Source organism: Callithrix jacchus, chromosome 14 (genome assembly GCF_049354715.1).
Source record: "Callithrix jacchus isolate 240 chromosome 14, calJac240_pri, whole genome shotgun sequence".
NCBI classification, from domain to species: Eukaryota; Metazoa; Chordata; class Mammalia; order Primates; family Cebidae; genus Callithrix; species Callithrix jacchus.
The window spans coordinates 95,905,029-95,923,347 of NC_133515.1; positions in this window are offsets into that span (position 1 = coordinate 95,905,029).

The following is an 18,319-nucleotide window of genomic DNA, read 5'->3' on the forward strand; positions in this document are numbered from 1 at the left end:
GCCTTAATTTCCCATTCCCCTCATCTTATAGTGTGTCTTATAATGTCCTTGCATTAGTCAATCCATCCATCCACCAATTACTAACCACACAATTACGAAGCATCCATTGAGTGTTATATTCACTGATGCTCTGTTATGTGTTTTGCATCAAGAGAGTGTCTTGTCCAATCTACCTTCTATCATGACAGACCCTCTTTTTTGTCCCAGTCTCTCCAGAATCTGCTACTTCTATATTAATTCCCTCATTTAACAACATTTACTAATCACTTATTATAGGTCAGGTATTGTTCTAAGCAATAAATACAGCCATAAATACTGTTATCCACTGTCTGGATTGTTGAAATAGATGTATGATCAGCTGCCTGTTTCTACCATAGGCCACCTATAGTTTATTATCAGTAAAGTCAGAGGTCTTTTTAAACATAAGGCATAGCATGTTATTCATCTGTCCATAATTCTCCCAATAGCTTTCCATCTCACTTAAGAAGGAGTAGTGGAGGAGATGATGAGAAGTTATATTTTCTAAGTCTATTTTAGCAACGGAAACCATAGAAGTTGCTGATAGATTAGACATAGCTTATAAGAGAAAAGAAGAGTAAATACTGTCTCCAAGGATCTTGTTCTTAGCAACTGAAAAGAGATTTACTCATTACTGAGTTGGAGGAGACTAAGGCAAACATATTTGGAGACAAAAATCTCAAATCTGATTTTGGATATGAAAAAATTGAGGTACCTATTTAGTATTTAGAGGTACTGAGAAGGCAGTTGAATACATAAGTCAAGTTTAGGTTGAAGATACACATTTTGGAGCCATTAGTAGATAAAATACATTTAGAGCCGTGAGTCTGTATGAGATTGCCCATATAGATTAGATATACAGATAGATCATTGATAGATAGATAGATAGATTATAGATAGATAATAGATAGATAGATATGGATGGATAGCTAGATAAGGAAGGATGAATGAGAGATGTAAATAAAAGCTGTTTTAGTGCAATAGTGGAGTCAAAAGCCTGACTAAATTATAATCAAAAGGGATTAAGAAGAGTCAAAATGAGACAGCAAGCAATGGCAGCTCTTCTTTAAAAAACTTTTTTATTTGAGACGAGTCAGGCTCTGTTGCCAGGCAGGAATGCAGTGGTGCAATTCGGCTCACTGCAACCTCTGCCTCTTGGGTTCGAGTGATTCTCTTGCCTCAGCCTCCGAGTAGCTGGGACTACAGGTGTGCACCACCACACCCAGCTAATTTTTGTATTTTTAGTAAAGATGGGCTTTCACCATGTTAGCTGGGATGGTCTCGATCTCTTGACCTCAGGTGATCCACCTACCTAGGCCTCCCAAAGTGTTGGGATTACAGGCATGAGCTACCATACCCAGCCATAATGACAGCTCTTTTAAGGTAAATTGAAATCTGTGAAGGAACCTCATAATTTGCAAAGGGCTAGACACGAGTAAACCATGAACATTTTTGTTATGGCTATGTTGTTCTAACATGGAAGTGTTTTCCAAAGACTGCATTAGCCTCAAAAGAGCTAGGCATCAAAATGTGAGTATCTCTTAAAACTAGCTAGGAAGGTGTTCAGTCCTCAAAAGGCCACACCACTTCCAAGCTTCTGTAGAAGGAGCTCAGGGCTTGCCATATGGGGCTTCTTAAAACAGCACTAGCAACAGCAATAGCCATAATAGCAACAACCAACAACAGTAAGTCAGAGCTCTCATTCTGTGCTAAGCATTACACTTAGTATATTTCTTTTTCTCATTTAAAGGTCAGAACCCAATGAGGTCAATGGCATGTTATTTTTGTCTTATAGATTTAGTACCTTATAGGCAGAGCTGTAGTCCTTCAGAATATTTCATCCAGGTGTTGTTTCAAGACCCTACTGAAGAGCAAGAGTGTAAAATGATTTTTAAGAAGTGATGTAGGGAATACTAAGTTTTTCCCAAGTGTTACCGTGTGGATTGAGACCTCACTCTTCATTCCTATTTCATTTCTCGATTTCTCACTGATACGTCTTGGGAATGTAGGTGCCATTTTTAATGGACGCTGCTAGGTCATTAATAAATAAAGCATAGTGTCTGCAAGGACCTTGTGTAGTTGTGAGAAAATGCTGGTTGTCTTTGTAGTCCATCTTTTCTTTGACTCCCTACTGTGATGTCTGTGGCTCTCCTTTCCCCTTGTAGAGGTAAAGACTTGGTTCATTCGGAAGGAAGCAAAGTGCAAAGTGAGGTCATTCTTTGGTTTCTGCCAGCTCTTAAGACTTTAACTTTCAGAAACATTTCAGAAATGTTTCCTAAACATTTACAAGAAACAAGAGGTATTTTGATAGGCTTATAAACTTTATTTAGTTTTAACAAATACTGAAGTAACTGATTTACTGTACCAATAGGAGTTACATTTTGTGCTATAAAGTCAAAGGCCAAAATAGTTCAGATAGCTACAGCATTAATTAAGACTTCAGTGCATGCTGGAGTATGGGGAAAGTAACACCGCACAATCTATTGTCTATTCTTTTAAAAAAGAGTTTAGCGACTCAAGTTTTATTTAATTATTTTCAAAGAGACCTTTATGGAAAACTTAAGAGAACACTGGATTCATTAGTGACAATTGTAGGTTCTCATTAGTAGCAGATGGGTCCATTGAAAGGGCTGGATGAATATATATGAATTGATGATGACCTTTAGAAGTTAGGAATCTGTTTGAAACCTGTCAATGTGACAATGTTTTGTACAGTAGTTTTAATACTTGAGTAGAATTAAGTACTCATTTCATCTTCCTAGTTACCATTTTTCCCCAGTTTACTTACACACACAAAAACTCATACATTATTTCATATTTTTTCTTCCAGTATAATTTTTTTCTTTATAAGCATTTCCATGCATGCTTTGGGTTGTTTTTTTCCTGCCTTTAATCATTATTATTCCGAATGAAACCACGTCTGTATGTATTGCATGTTTGTAAACACTCCTCCAAATGACTGTCTTAGACTTCAGATCCCCTATTCATTCAGTAGAAACAAGCCCAGAAAATAAGATGTTTAGGGAGGATTTCTGTACTTATTTTCACTCTGAAAAGTTTTTGGAGACCAAAACAATTAAAAGTGTCAAGGAAATAAAGAAACTCTGTGTGATTCTGGTTTTCCGTTATGTAATACATTAGGGATTTTTCAGGAGTTGTTAGATGCTTATTATGAAAATTATAAAATAAATATGCTTTTATCAGTATTTATCACCAATTATTTCTCCTCCTTTTCTCCTCTTTTTTCTTTACAGCCTCCTCTTTTCCCCTCCTCCTCCTTCTCTTTATTATTATTAATTTTTAAATTGTAAAGACATCTACCCTGTCCTTTTAGATTTATTTAGCAGACTTTTGACTTTAAAGGTTCTGGGGTAAAAACCTCCCTAGAGTTGCAAATGTCTCTGCTCTTTCAGCACAATTATATCAAAAGTTTCTGGTGGCTCTTGATATTGATTAAACACATTTTTCAGTGCATTTAATAATTATCTGAAGCCTCTTACGGAGTTTACCAGTTTTGTGTTTGTGTTTGCGTGTGTGTGTGTGTGTGTGTGTGTGTCTGTGCTCTGCCCAACTCCCATTGATGGGATGTACGTAACATTGTAGAAGGAGATCTGGAGTTAGTGTTGGAGAGCCTGGGTTTGAATTTCTTCTTCTCTGCCATCTATTTGATGCCTGACCTTGGGCAAGCTATTTAATCTTTCTAAGCATCTGTTTTCTTATCTATATCATGAGGTTAATATCTAGCTCATGTATTTGTTGATTAAATGGGAAAGATTCAATAGAAGAAAAACTCATAAATTGTAAAGTTCTAGTTAATATTAATATATGGGTTGTAATAATGGCAATAACAATTTAATTGGAAAAAAATACTTTTGTAGAAAACTAGAGGTTTTCATGTGACACAGGTTATTTTGAGTGATATGGTAGAGTTAGACCACAATTTACTTAACCATTTTCTAAATTGGGGCAATTAAATTGTTTTAAACTACCCAGGTCTATAAATAGCATGGCAATTGGCGTGCTTATGCATAAATTTTTAATCTCAGTTTCTGAGTATCTCTTTGGAGCTTGGCTTCAGAAGACCAGTCACTTTCTCCCATGGCTGTCATTGCTCTGGGCTCCTGTCTTGTCAATGCAGCTCTGCCCTTTGGAGAGCTCCTTTTCCCCTTGAGCTCTCTCTGGACTGCAGAAGGGCCTCCAGAAAGGCCTGGCTGTGAGTAGGGTTGCAGGAGAAAGCATGAGCTTTGTGGTGGTTGGTGGATGGTGAAGCTGTACTAATAATGCCCATTGTTCTGAAGGACCTTCGTATAGGAGGGGGTGGGCAAAGCAGAGAACAAGAGAGAGGAGTTGCTTCCTGGCTTCAGGTGCATGTTCCTGCCTAGAGTCTCCATCGGGATTCCCAGGGGTCTCCCCAGCTAGACTTCATAGGATTACAATAGAATTCTCAATTCAGTTTCTCCCAGAGAGAGGAATCCTGTCTGCTGGTCTCTCAACCCCAATGTTGTCCCCAAAGTTAGAAGAGGGGCAGCAACCCTCCAGGCTGTTAGCAGCTCTGTCTTTGAGAGAGTGGCCTGTGAAATGTTAGAGAAGACCTGAAACCCTCCTCCCTGGGAGGATATCACCTTCTTCCTTTGGATTTTATAAAGAACCTGATCCTCTTTGCCTGAATGGAGCCAAATAAACGGGAGTCTCGGAGGAGGTTGATGGCTCAGTCGTAGAAGTCCCGCAGCGACGTCTGGTTTTGATGTATTGCTGAAGGATACGATCATGCTAAGAGAACGAGATCACTTTTGCCAGTTTGAGAGAAAGGTCATGTTTTTAATTTAACTTAATTTCCTACACCAAAGAGAATTTTCAATAGGATATTCGACTTTTGCACCTTTAATGAGACCAGATGCTCTGGGGCCTGCAGCGATGAAGAGAAAACAGATTTTCTAGTTTACACGTCTACTTTGTGTATTTTCTAAATTGGGCATGTGTAGTTCCTTTAAGAATATCTTTTCTCATTTGGGGTCTCTCTTTTTCTCTCTCCATTCCTTCCTTCTCTTCTTCCTTTCTCCCTCTGCTTTTTCTCCTCCTCTTTTTTTTTTTTTTTTGAGATGGAGTTTCGCTCTTGTTACCCAGGCTGGAGTGCAATGGCACGATCTCAGCTCACCGCAACCTCTGCCTTCTGGGTTCAGGCAATTCTCCTGCCTCAGCCTCCTGAGTAGCTGGGATTACAGGCACGCGCCACCATGCCCAGCTAATTTTTTGTATTTTTAGTAGAGACGGGGTTTCACCATGTTGACCAGGATGGTCTCGATCTCTTGACCTCGTGATCCACCCGCCTCGGCCTCCCAAAGTGCTGGGATTACAGGCTTGTAATTACAGGCCGAGCCAACACACCTGGCCCATCGTCCTTCTAAGTATTATCTGATTGAGCACTCACCATAGGCAAAGAAATGTATTTAGAGCTTTACAAACATATATTTAATTTCCATTTTACAGATGTAAACACTGAGATTCAGGGAATTAAAAAACAAAAAAGACATTTAGCCTATATGGTGTTACAATTCATAGTAATTACAGGCTTGGACTCTGACATCAAGTCATCTGGGTTCAAGTCCAGGTTTGGCCATTTACTTGTGAAGTAACCTGAGAAAATCACTTATCTTTGATTACTGGTCTTTGTTGGTTTAAAGTTGCAGGTTTCATTTTATTTTTAATAATGACCATTTTATATACATTAGGGCATATGTATAGTTTATAGAATAATAAAACAAATGCCTGGGCATCTGCTGTGGTAGATGTTTGTGCCCCCACAAAATTTATATATTGAAATCCTAACTGCTATGGTAATGATATTAGAAGTTGGTCCTTATGGGAGGTGATTAAGTCATGAGGGTGTAACCATCACAGATGAGATTAGTGCCCTTATTAAAGAGAGCCTGGAGCATTAACTAGTTCCTTCCACAATGTGAGGACACAGTGAGAAATCAGCAGACTACAACTGGGAACAAGGCCCTCATCAGAACCTGACCATGCTGGCACCCCAATCTTGGTCTTCCCAGCCTCCAGAACTGTGAGAAATACATTTGTACTGTTTATAAGCTGCTCAGTCTGTGGGATTTTGTCATAGCAACCTGAATGGGCTAAGACAAGACACAACTGTAGAAGTTTCCTGAGTGCTTAGACCTAGGAATTGGGATGGGCAGAGCTATATAGGTTCAACTTATGTCGAACTGCTTTCTAAATCTGTTGTAACCCATTTATTTTCGGACTGAAAGACTAGAGAGTTTCCATTTTTTTATTTCTTCATCAACACTTTGTATTATCGGATTTCAAATGTTTTTGCCAATGTTGTGGATATAAATATATCTTACTGTTTTAATTAACAACTTTAATTTGCAGTGAAATTGAACAACTTTACATAAATTATAAATTTATGTCCTGTCTTAGGTAAAGTCCCTTTTGTTTTAATTTTTTTTGCCTGCTTCTTCTTTTAGAGTCTTATTTTCTGATTTTTTTAAAATTGGGGAAACTGTTCTGGAAGCCCTGTAGAAATATTAGAGCTCCATGCTCTGTGATTCAAAATTAGATACTTTAATGCTGCTAACTTTATGCTTTTATAAATTGTATTCTTTCTTTGAAACATGCTTGTCTATCTTCAGGATTGAAGCCAGCTCAAGGCTCTGGCTGTTAGGTCAATGTACAAGGACAGTGTAGAGAAGGTCTTAGAATAGCCCAAGGTAGTTTTCTTTTCTTTCAAACATGCACTTTATTTTGCTTGTAGGCACAGGGGGCTCATTTCCTCCTTTTTTTTTAAAAGTTTTTTTTCAAGGAGAATGTTATGACCCTACTTGGTTATTTAAATATTCACATTAACAATTAAAAATAAGATCTCTTGTTTCCTCTTCTATGTTCCCTCAAATATGTATAAGCTGGGCACATATTTATGACTGGACAGAATCCAGATATTTTGGTTAAAAATAACGTGGAGGTATCTCTTCTCTCTTTATCTGCTATTCCTCCCTGATAGTAGAATTAAGAAAAAAATATAAAGTTTAGGAGATAAATCCTTCCTGTTTCTAATAGTCAAATATATTATCACAACTTATTTTTAGGATAATTTATTAGGTATGTTTTTATTTCTCTCTTTCTTACTCATAATTCCCTTTAGGTCAATGGTTGCAAAAGCAATAACAAATTAAAACCAAACAAAAATTCTCCAAACCAATGCTCCAATCAACAAACAAAAAACCCAAATTCAGCCTCCACAAAAGAACCCTGGCAAGCATGATCAAATGCAATATTACTGTTTGACTTAGGACTTAACATAGGAGTAACTAAAATTACTTGTACAACTGCCAGTGTTTGCTCCTACTTTAGTACCTTATATTTTACTAGATCAGACATCTCCGAACCAAAGAGGAAAAAAACGTGTTACAATAGGAAATCAGAAGATTCAAGTTCTGGTCACTTTTTAAGCATCCAGTAATGCTCTGATGTCATCCAAGGCTCAACTTGCTATATCGTTGCCAAGTGGCTGTGATGAGAACTTTTACATCACTGGTGGTGAATAATGCCTGACTGGTGGGTGACGGTGGGTGTCAAAATCTCTTGGAAGGACTTTGTCTTTGTGGAGTTTCCATCCTACATCAGAGAGAGCCATGGTATGGAGTGTCTTGCCTCTTCCCTCTGTGGACCTCAGAATAACGCTGGGGATCAGGTCAGAAAGTTGGACCCAACCTTCAGAAGACTGGGTTACCAAACTATCTGTCCCAAAGGAGGCATGTGAATATTCTGAAGTGACAGTAACTGTGAGGGCACTTGACTTCCAAAGGGAGGTTATGAAAGATGGTTAAAATGACTTTGGAACCGGCAGCCTCTATTTTATTCCCACAAGGCTGACCAGGATGGAGTTGGGATAGGCAGAGTGTATGTATGGATTATTTGAAGCCATTGAACCAGAATATTGGAGGAGCTCACACAGGTTTCTTTACTCCGTGATACAAAGTTTCTGGAAGTTCTGTTGAATTCTCTCAAAGCTGGAAATAGAAGGGTTTGGCAGCCCAGTGCCCTCAAGCAGAGCCGCTCACTTGTCTCTCTGCTATACGTTTTGCCTCTAGGTAAAATACAATATCATTTCAACAAAGAGTTACAAGATTTAAAAGACAGAAAAAGTGAAAAGTGAAAACCCTTGATTCATAGGATAGTAAGATGATAGTGATGGTTGTGGGATGTTATGTAAAAACAATGACAGAGGCCTTGACTGGCCAGTGTTTACAACTATAGAGTCATTATCTAAAAGTATAAGCAACAGCATAGTTTATTCTTAAATTGTTGGGCAGTCTTTGCTTTACGTCGTATATTAACAGGGTCTAAATACTTTAACAAAATATCCTCATGTATACTCCATGATTTTTCAACTTTATTAATTTCTCCCTCTGCTGGCTCTTACTAATGCTCCTAGTATTGTTAGTCTACTCCCACCTCCAAATGCTTGTGACCCTCTCCTGTGCTACAATGGCTAGTCCATCCTTCTTGCTTTTCTCTCTGGTCCCCCTAAAAAAATCAAGTTGGGTTGTTTTGGGTATCCTGTTTGCTTAGGACTTTTGTTGTTGTTGTTTACATTCTAGGTCAACGCTGCTGAAGCTTTAGTAAGCATCACCTGGAGAGCTTTTTACTATACAGATTCCTAGGCCTTAATCCCAACTAGTAGTTGAGGTGGGGGGTGGGTATCAGAATTTATATGTCTAACAAGATACCAAGTGATGCTCATGTAGCTAGTTTGAGGGCCTTAATTTGATTAGTGCTGTTCTAGATGGTGCTTCTAAACGGATAGAATTTATTTATATATTTAGCATAATACACGAAAACTGTTATTGTCTTGTGGTTTCAAAAGAAACAATATTGTATATTATTCAAATCATTTTTAACCAATGGTTACTTCTCTCTAAATTCTTGGCTTTTTGAGGACCCACTCTTACTCAGATTTTTATCCATGGTGAAGTCAGTTCACGTCACCATCAGGAAGTATATTTGATTGAACAAAAAAGGAAGGAAAAGATGAGAAGCTGATGGAAGCCCATAGCACTTGGGGCTCCAGGCTCACCCCTCACACTCTTGTGCCACATTTCATCCAAACCATGGAAACTGTGATCTCTTTCACTTCCTGCTGCAATTCACTGGCAGCCTTGGGACCACCCTGCCTTAGGCTGAGAAGTGAGAAATTCTGAAAGCAATCGAACACTGTAAATTTTCACAGCAGTTCAGCGGAAAGCTGTTGGGCACAGATGTTTCTGTAATTGTGATATGCTGGGAACATTCTCCGGCTCTAAGCACTGAGGGCTTGAGCCTCATTCTTCCACCTGGGTGCCTCAGTGGCCAAATCTCACTATAGTGAGGCTGTAATGGGAACCAGGTGGCAGCATGTGCCTGTCTTAAAAGAGCTGAGTGAGATTCATGCCCTAGTGTCAGTCCCTCCTTCCTTCCTGCCCCAGCTCATTCCTTGGGGAGCCAGTTTTCATGATGGCAAAGCCAATTACTTACTGGAGAGAGGGGTGATTCTTGGCTCCTTGTCCAAGATGGGAATGGAATCTCATGTTTGCTGGGGGGTGGAGCCACAGAGGCCTTCCAGCTGCTTTTTGATAGGCTGTAAGAAAAGAACTCGAGAAGGGCTTGGGTGGTATGAAATAATAGGGCTATTCTAAGTGACCTCTGTGTGATCAGGGTTACTACCATCATTTAAAAATCCACCAAAGGATCTTGAGACTTGTGACATATTCATTTCAAGCTGAATTTTCTTTTCGGATATAATATTCCTGCTTTCAGAAAGAGATAGCCCTCATTTGCTTTAGGGCTCTTCCTGCTTTGAAACTGGAGGGAGGTTATGAATAGCACAGGGGAAACATCTGCCACTGTTTGAAATGCATGCCACAAAACTGACAAAAATTCAAGGAAATTGGAACAGTTTTCACAAATGTTTCCAGTTGGAGGACTTTAACCTGTGCATACTGTAGCCAAAAGTGTAAAGAGGACAGGGTGAGGGATGCAGAACTGTAGAGCGGGGAAGAGGAAACAGTGTAGCGGCAGACATTTATTGGGAGGACACATGCCATGCCAGTGTTCCAGTCCTGGTGACTCGGACTAAGTGACTGTCCTTGTGCTATAACTGTCAGTGTCACCACATAACAAATGCTCTTCTACTTCTCTTCACAAGATATTTGCCTAACACAAGCTGTTGAAACCTGTTTTTACAAACCTTTGTATAACCTTTATGTCTCAGTGTTATCACCTGTGTACAACATTATCTATACAATTGTGAAACAAAGCAAATTTACTAACCAAATTCACAAATCTAAGAGATCCAAGAGGAATATCTATGTGCGATTGTAGCTTCCATGTAGAGCCTGTTCTGTATTAAAACATGCACAGTTAGATCTTTCTTCTTGGTTCCCATTATTCACCATGTAGTTATTTTAAACATGTTTCTCAGCTTATTGAAATCTATACTCTCCAAATAGAAAAAAATTCCAAAAAAATATTTGCTATACCTCAGTGAGGCAACTGATAAAACTAAAAGAAGCTTCCATTGGGGGAAAAACGGATTAAACTATTAGAGGTGATGAGAAAATTTGGTAAGTTTGCCAGATCTCAGATCAACTTAAATATATTCTCACCAGCAATAATAAAGTATCAACTAAAACACTTACATGGAAAAGACAATAACTTCCATAATATCAATAAAAACTATAAAGTATCTAGGAGTTACCTTAATCAGGCATACACAGATTTACATAAAAATGTTAAATTCTATTTGAGTACATACAAGATGATAAATCAAGTGGATATACATTCCTAGTTCTTGTATGGAATGACTTCATATTTTCAAGCTTTCTCCCCATATTAACCTAAAATTCAATATAAATCCATTTAAAATTCTAGTGGGATATTTTGAAGAAGTTGATAAATACATTATAAAAATTACATGGAAGAATTAAGGTCCTTGAATAGTTAAGTCAATCTTTAAAAAATAAAGAGGCTTTTTTTTTTTTTTGGCCAGATACTAAGATATGTTACAATGTGTGATATTTATTTATTTATTTACTTATTTTTTTAAATTTTTTTGAGACAGAGTTTCGCTCTTGTTACCCAGGCTGGAGTGCAATGGCGCGATCTCGGCTCACTGCAACCTCCAACTCCTGGGTTCAAGCAATTCTCCTGCCTCAGCTCCTCCTGAGTAGCTGAGACTACAGGCATGCAGCAGCATGCCCAGCTAATTTTCTGTATTTTTAGCAGAGACGGGGTTTCACCTTGTTGACCAAGATGGTCTCGATCTCTTGCCCTTGTGATCCACCTGCCTCGGCCTCCCAAAGTGCTGGGATTACAGGCGTGAGCCACCGCGTCCAGCCAATGTGTGATATTTATATAAAAGAGACTAATGATCCAGTAGAACAGAGAACTCAGACACACATATCTATATCTGTGCTTCTATAGCTAAAAATATTCATATCTATGTATATTTATACCCACAACTGGGAAACTAATATTAAAGAAAACAGGCACTACAAGTCAATGGGATGAGAGATAAGTAGCTTAGTAGTTAGACTTGGAAAAACTACCTCATAATATAAAACGATTTTTTTGACAACATACAAAGGTGAACTTTAGGTAGATTAAAGACTTAGATGTTGAAGGAAATGTTATAATGTTAATTGAAGAAAATATAGGAGAATATTTTTGATGTCTGGAAGGAAAAATCACTTTTTCAATAAAACCTTTAAAATGCAATGCATGAAATAAAAAATAATTGTTACATTTGATTATGCCAAATTTAAGAAAGTCATAAGTAAAGCCAATAACAGTGTTAAAATTGGGATAATATTCTTGTAATGCCTAATATAGATATTAATATCTAGTACATAATAACAACTCTTGTAAATTAACGTGCAAAAGAGAAGAACCCCAGTAGAATAATGAGCCAGGGATATGGACAATCAATTTACTGAATAAAGATCCGAAAGGTCAGTAAATAGTCACCAAAACAACATGGTACTGATAATAAAAGCAGGTAAATAGACTAATGGAACATAATAGAGGACCCAGAAGTAAAGCCTAATACTTAAACTGATAGATATGTGACAAACCATACAAAAACATAAAATAGGAAAAGGACACCCCAGTCAATTAATGGTCCTGGGAAAACTGGAGAGCCACATGAGGAAGAATTAAACTGGATCCCTGTCTCTCAATATATATAAAAATCAACTCAGAATTGACTAAAGACTTAAATCTAAGACCTGAAACCATAACAATTCTAGAAGAAAACCTAGAAAAAACTATTCTGAACATTTGTTTAGGCAAAGAATTTATGACTAAGACTCCAAAAGCAAATGTAACAAAAAGGAAGATAAATTGGACCTAGTTAAACTAAAAGGCTTCTGTACAGCACGGCCAGCTCATGCCTGTAATCCCAGCACTTTGGGAGGCTGAGGTGGATGAATCACTTGAAGCCAGGGATTCCAGATCAGCCTGGGCAACATAGTGAAGTCCCATCTTTACTAAAAATACAAAAATTAGCCAGCCATGGTGGTAGGCACTAGTATTTCCAGCTACTCAGAAGGCTGAGGCAGGACAATCACTTGAATCCAGGAGGCAAACTTTGCAGTGAGCCGAGATTGCACTACTGTACTCCAGTCTGGGTGCCAGAGTGAGACTATCTAAAGAAAAAAAAAAGTGGGCAAATGACATGAAAAGGTATTTCTCAAAAGAAGACATACATATGGCTAATATATAAAAAATGTTCAACATCACTGTCAGGGAAATGAAAATTAAAACCATAGGGAGATACCAGTTTACCCCAACTTGGTGTGGATGTGGTGAAAAGGGGGTGCTTATACACTGCTGATAGGAGTATAGATTAGTACAACCTCTGTTGTGAATTATTACAATTTCAAAGAACTAAAAGTAGACCTACCATTCAATTCAGCAATCCCACTACTGAGCATCTATTCAAAGGGAGAGAAGTCATGATATAAAAAGACATGAACATGTATGTTTGTCATAGCATAATTCATAATTGCAAAGATAAGGAGCCAACCTATGGGCTCATCAACTGATGAGTCAATAAAGAAAATGTCATATATTTAATATATTATATCCATAAAGATTTATTGGTAACTGCAAAACAGAGCTGCAAAACTAGATATATGTATATATATATATATATACATACATCTATATTACACACACACACACACACACACACATAGTGGAATACTACTTGGCTGTTTTGCAGCTACTTGTTGGAACTGGAGGTTATTTTTCCAAGTGAAATAAGTCAGGAATAGACAACCAATTACTGTATGTTCTCATTTACATGTGGGAGCTAAACTATGGGGACACAAAGGCACACAGGGTGATATAATGGACATTGGAGAGTCAGAGGGAGGAGGGTAAGGGGCATGAGGGGTAAAAAATTACATTCTGGATACAGTGTACACTACTTGGGTGATGGGTACGCTAAAATTTCAAACTTTACAATTCACTGACATAACCAAAAACTACCTGTACCCTAAAAGCTATTAAAATAAAAAATTAAACATTGTATAAGTTATACAAAGTTGAAAGGAAAAAAGAATAAATAAAAATGACAATAATTAAAAACTTAAAATTTACTATCTGCTATGCTCAAAAATGAAGGCCAGCAAGTAAATGAAGAGATGCAAATTAAGTGTAAGCTAAAAAATAATAATGAAATATTACATACTCTATGTTTCAGCATAAAAATGCTCACACATTTCCATAGGCAATACATACAAGGATGAGTATTGCAGCATTTTTTTTTTTTTTGTAAAAAAAAGTGGGAGACTACCTGGTGTCCATCACTGGAAAAGTAGCATCTCTAGGTTTCACTTTACCTGCAGTTCGAAAGTTGGAGTAGCCTTTTAAGTTTGATTAAACATTGACCTTGTGAACAATTCCAGGCAAAGAAAGTCCCAAGAAAGAGAAACTGGATACACTAATAATTTACATAATATAGAGACTTAAATGGCCAATTTAAGTGTTCAGAAAAAAAGTGACAAGTGTTTTGGTGAGATGGATAGTACCATTATACAACCCAACTGTGGTACTTCAGCACACAGTCTAGAGTACCCATTGTAGCAGGCATTCTGCTAGATAACGAGAGGGATTAAAAATGAATGAGAAGTGACCTTCTCCTTGAGATCGTAATTGAAATGGTTTTGTCAAGTTCCTTAGCGTTCATGGTACAGGCATAAAATGCATAATAATCACATCAGAGTAAGTGGGATATTTTGATGATCTACTTGTGAAGTGAGAACGATTGTAGTTATTGATCTGGAGGGCCTTCTCAGTAAAGGTTGGCATGACCATAGATTCCACTGTGCAATTTCTACAGGCAAATCAAGTACACTTCAGAAATAGCACAGCCACAATCCCCCAGTCACTTATTTAATTGTGATTATTGTGGAGTTTTGTGCTTTATGCCCAGATATGCCTGGGAAGGTGGCATGGCCTTGCGCTGCTAACGTCTGTCTATAGCTTTGCATCAGAGCAATTTCTGAAAAAGCATCTCTAATACAATTCTCTTATCCTCTGTGAAAGTAAGGCTTCACCTTGCAGGAACCTCTGTACTTCTGTTTTCTCTGGTCTGTTTGCTCTCCTCTTGCCAGTCATAGCTGTGTTTACATACCACCCAACTCTTCTCATTAAAAATGACAGAGATAATGAGGCTCTCATGAATCACTCTGTAAGCATCCAAGTCACAGTAATCAATTACGGCTCCATGTCACTAGGACAATGATCTCGGTGAATTGGTGATCTTTACGTAAGCTTGTTAAGAGATCCATTAGGAAGGAGCATGTACTCTCTCCCTCCTTTGATATATTATCCCAGCAAGAAGCAACTTGTGTTAACTCACAGTGCTTGAAGCTGGGAGTCACAGATGGACAATGGGGAGCAAATCAAACCTCTAGGATTCAACAACTGCATGGGAGACTATATCAGATAGAAGTGGAAAGGTATTTTCTTCCTGCACACTGTGGGAAAAGCTGAGGTGTTTGGGGCTTCACTTTCTTCCTCTTCCCAAATAATCCACTCTTGCATCTCATCCTGGCTTACCTCTTATAAGGGATAAGACAGACCTGGTAGCAGTGTTGGGGTGGATGCTAAGTCAGCTAGCTAGGTCATAGTAAGTAGCCTAGATAGATAAAAGATTAGCATCCTGGGCAAAGAAGAGAATCCAGTGGGGTTGAATTTAGGAGGTAAATTCTCTAGGAATCAGACAAGCGAATGGGGCAGTCAGCTATTTTGATTTTGGAAGTGATAAGAAAACACAGGACTTTGACACAGGGAAGAGGTGTCCAAAATTTCCACTAATGAAGTGGTGCTCTTACCATGTAAGGTGTGTGTCAAGGCGCAGGGCTGGGTTGACACTGCCAAGCAGCAGCACCTTGGTGAGCACCCCTTTCTTCTGGGTCTGCTGTAGAGTCTGGTATGGGTACTACCGTCTCTCCTTCTCTGGAAGACCTCACTGCAGACTTTTGGAAAGAAGGTGCTGTAGGGTATTTCCACAGCAATCTGTACTCAGAGGAATCCCCAGAGTGATCACCAGGTACAAGGGTCCTCCTTGGGCTTCCAGTTGTGTTTTTCACTCTTCCTGTCTTTGTGACTTTCACCTCCACCTCCTCTGATTCTTTATTTTGTCCCCTGTATCAATCCCCATGGAGGCAGGAAAGAACAAGTAAATCCTGCTCTTTCCTCCTTCCACCTCCCCGCATGATGAGGGCCCACTCTTGGAGACTCTTCCAAGTCTGGATCAGGCTCCCCAGAGATAATCACTGGGCTTCTGTGTCCTCCTCCCTCTGGTCAGCACAGTTCCATCCTTGGTCCTAGTTGCAGAATGCCTAAATGGTCAGACCTGCACTCACTGCATCCGATTTAATATATGAATGAAACCATCCAGTGAAAGAAAACTAGCATCTTTATTTTAGATATGAGAATTCTAAGGCTCAGAAACAGTAAATAAATTGCCCAAGGCCACACAGCTAGTAAATGACACATCTGAGGTGTTTTGTCTTACGCTCGTCGGACTCTAAATTTTTTTTTGCTTCTTTTGCTACTCTTAAGCTATTTGACGGTATGGACTGGGTACTTTCTTTTTCTTAACTCGAACTGTTGGATTGTTCACCAGTTCCCCACCAGGGGCCTCTTTGGCTGTTGTCTTCTTTGTATGACTGGCCAATGCTTCCAGCCCAGGCCTGTCTGTCACTCAAGAGGAAAATATAAGATGTTCTTAGGTAGAGATTTTTAAACCAGAGGGATCTCTCTTTTAGTGATTATGTGAATTTGATTTGTTCTTCAATATATTTGTTCCTGTTTTTGCAGATTTCAAAATCAAGCCTTTCCCATTATTGCTGTCTAAGTTATTCTCATTGCAAAGCAATTAGTTGAAAAGAACCATTATCATTTATAAAACCTTGTTTAGGTGACCAGGATTTTTTTTTTAAGCTTTCAAAACTAAATAATCAAAACAAAATACTAAAGTAAGTGGGATGCTGAGGGTGATATAAAGCTGTGGCTGTCACCTTTCATTTCAAATTTTTGTGTTAATAAAGTATATCATTCTTATCAATTGTCTTTATAATTGGCAAATATACCTAATTTACACATAAAAATGGATTTAAAAATCTAGATGTTAGGGTTTCACATATGCTTTTATTTGTAAAAAGAGTTGATCTTCTTTTGGACTTAAAAATGTTTATAAAATACTGCATAGACAATCACTCTGAAAGTGCTTGTTCCCATTTTACCGTTGCTATCCCCACTTCTCTTGACCCCTACCTGTTATTCATGCACCAGTATTCATAACTTGACTTTAATTTCTTGGGTTTGGAAATTTTTGTTGTTGTTGTTTGTTTTTTGAGGCAGGGTCTCTGTTGTTCAGGCTGGAGTGCAGTGAATGGAACAGTCACGGTTCACTGTAGCCTCAACCTCCTGGGCTCAATTGATCCTCTCGTCTCAGCCTCTCCAGTAGCTGTGACTACAGGCACACACCACCATGCCTGGCTAAATTTTTAATTTTGGAAATTTTTCAGATTTCCTTCTTGCTACTTGGGATTTTGCTTGAAGCTTTCAGCTTGGCAAATATCAGCATCTGCCTTCTTCTGAAGCCAAGGCTCACTTCATCAGCCCAGCCCTGCAGAAGCAATTTCTTTTGAGGCTGAACCTGCAAAGGAACCCTGAGCCAGCCCCCTACTTGGGAGGTGTGCACTAGTCTAACTCTCCCTTGATGACTACCTAAGGGGGCCATCTGGGGGCCCTAGTGATACATGCCTGAAGTGTATATTGTTCTTGCTTACATGCCAAGCAGGCTTCTTGGCAATAGCACCCACTGCCCAATCATTTTTTGGGGCATTTAAAACCCTAAATGTTGCACTTTTCACATAAGGTAACACTGGAGGAAACACAGAGTTCCTGACTCTATGCCATGCCCTGTGCTAGGTGGTTTCTCATGCACTTTCTCTCTCTCTCTTTTTGCTTCTGACTTGAACTAAGTGGAATAAACAAAACAAAGAATCCATTAGAGAGCACTTGTGAGATGGGACGGGAGAAGTTTGCTTTTATAAGGGAAGAGGTAAGGGGAAGTATTTGCCACCAGGGCAGGGATTTATTTACTCTGCTGGTGGTTCTCAGATTACACCCAAGGGGTCTGATGCCTTTGCAAGGCCCTGCAGGATTCTGTGTACATGGGTGGGATCATTGGCACTTTGAACAGAGCCAGGGGGATGATTTTTGTAAATGTTTAGGGCACTCTCATTTGTGAAAGAACAAACAACATGAGAAGGCATGATCTCGGTCAAGAGCTCACAGGCTGGCTGGGAAGAAAAAGAACGATATGTAAAAGATCATTAAGATATTAGACAGCATATGGCTGTGTGTGGCACAAACCTTCAGGGCCCAGGAGAATTAGTAGTTTCTACAAGCTAGGGGTCCAGGAAGCCATTCAGAGTAGTAGGGCTGGCCTAGGCCATGGGTAATGGGTGCATCTTCACCTCCTCACCCTTTTGCACATTTTCCATGTCTTGTGTGCAGTCCTCGTTCCACAGTGCTTTCTGCTTTGGCTACAAGGAGCAGATTTACCCATGCTCCTCTAAGTAATGTGAGGGCGGACAGAGGGGATAGCATGAGGGTTTATTGTGAGAAGTCGAGGAGACACTAAGGGCAATGGAGGGCTGATGGTATTTAACCATTCTGTGACTCAATTTTTTTTCTACAAATGGGACCAATAATAGTGCCC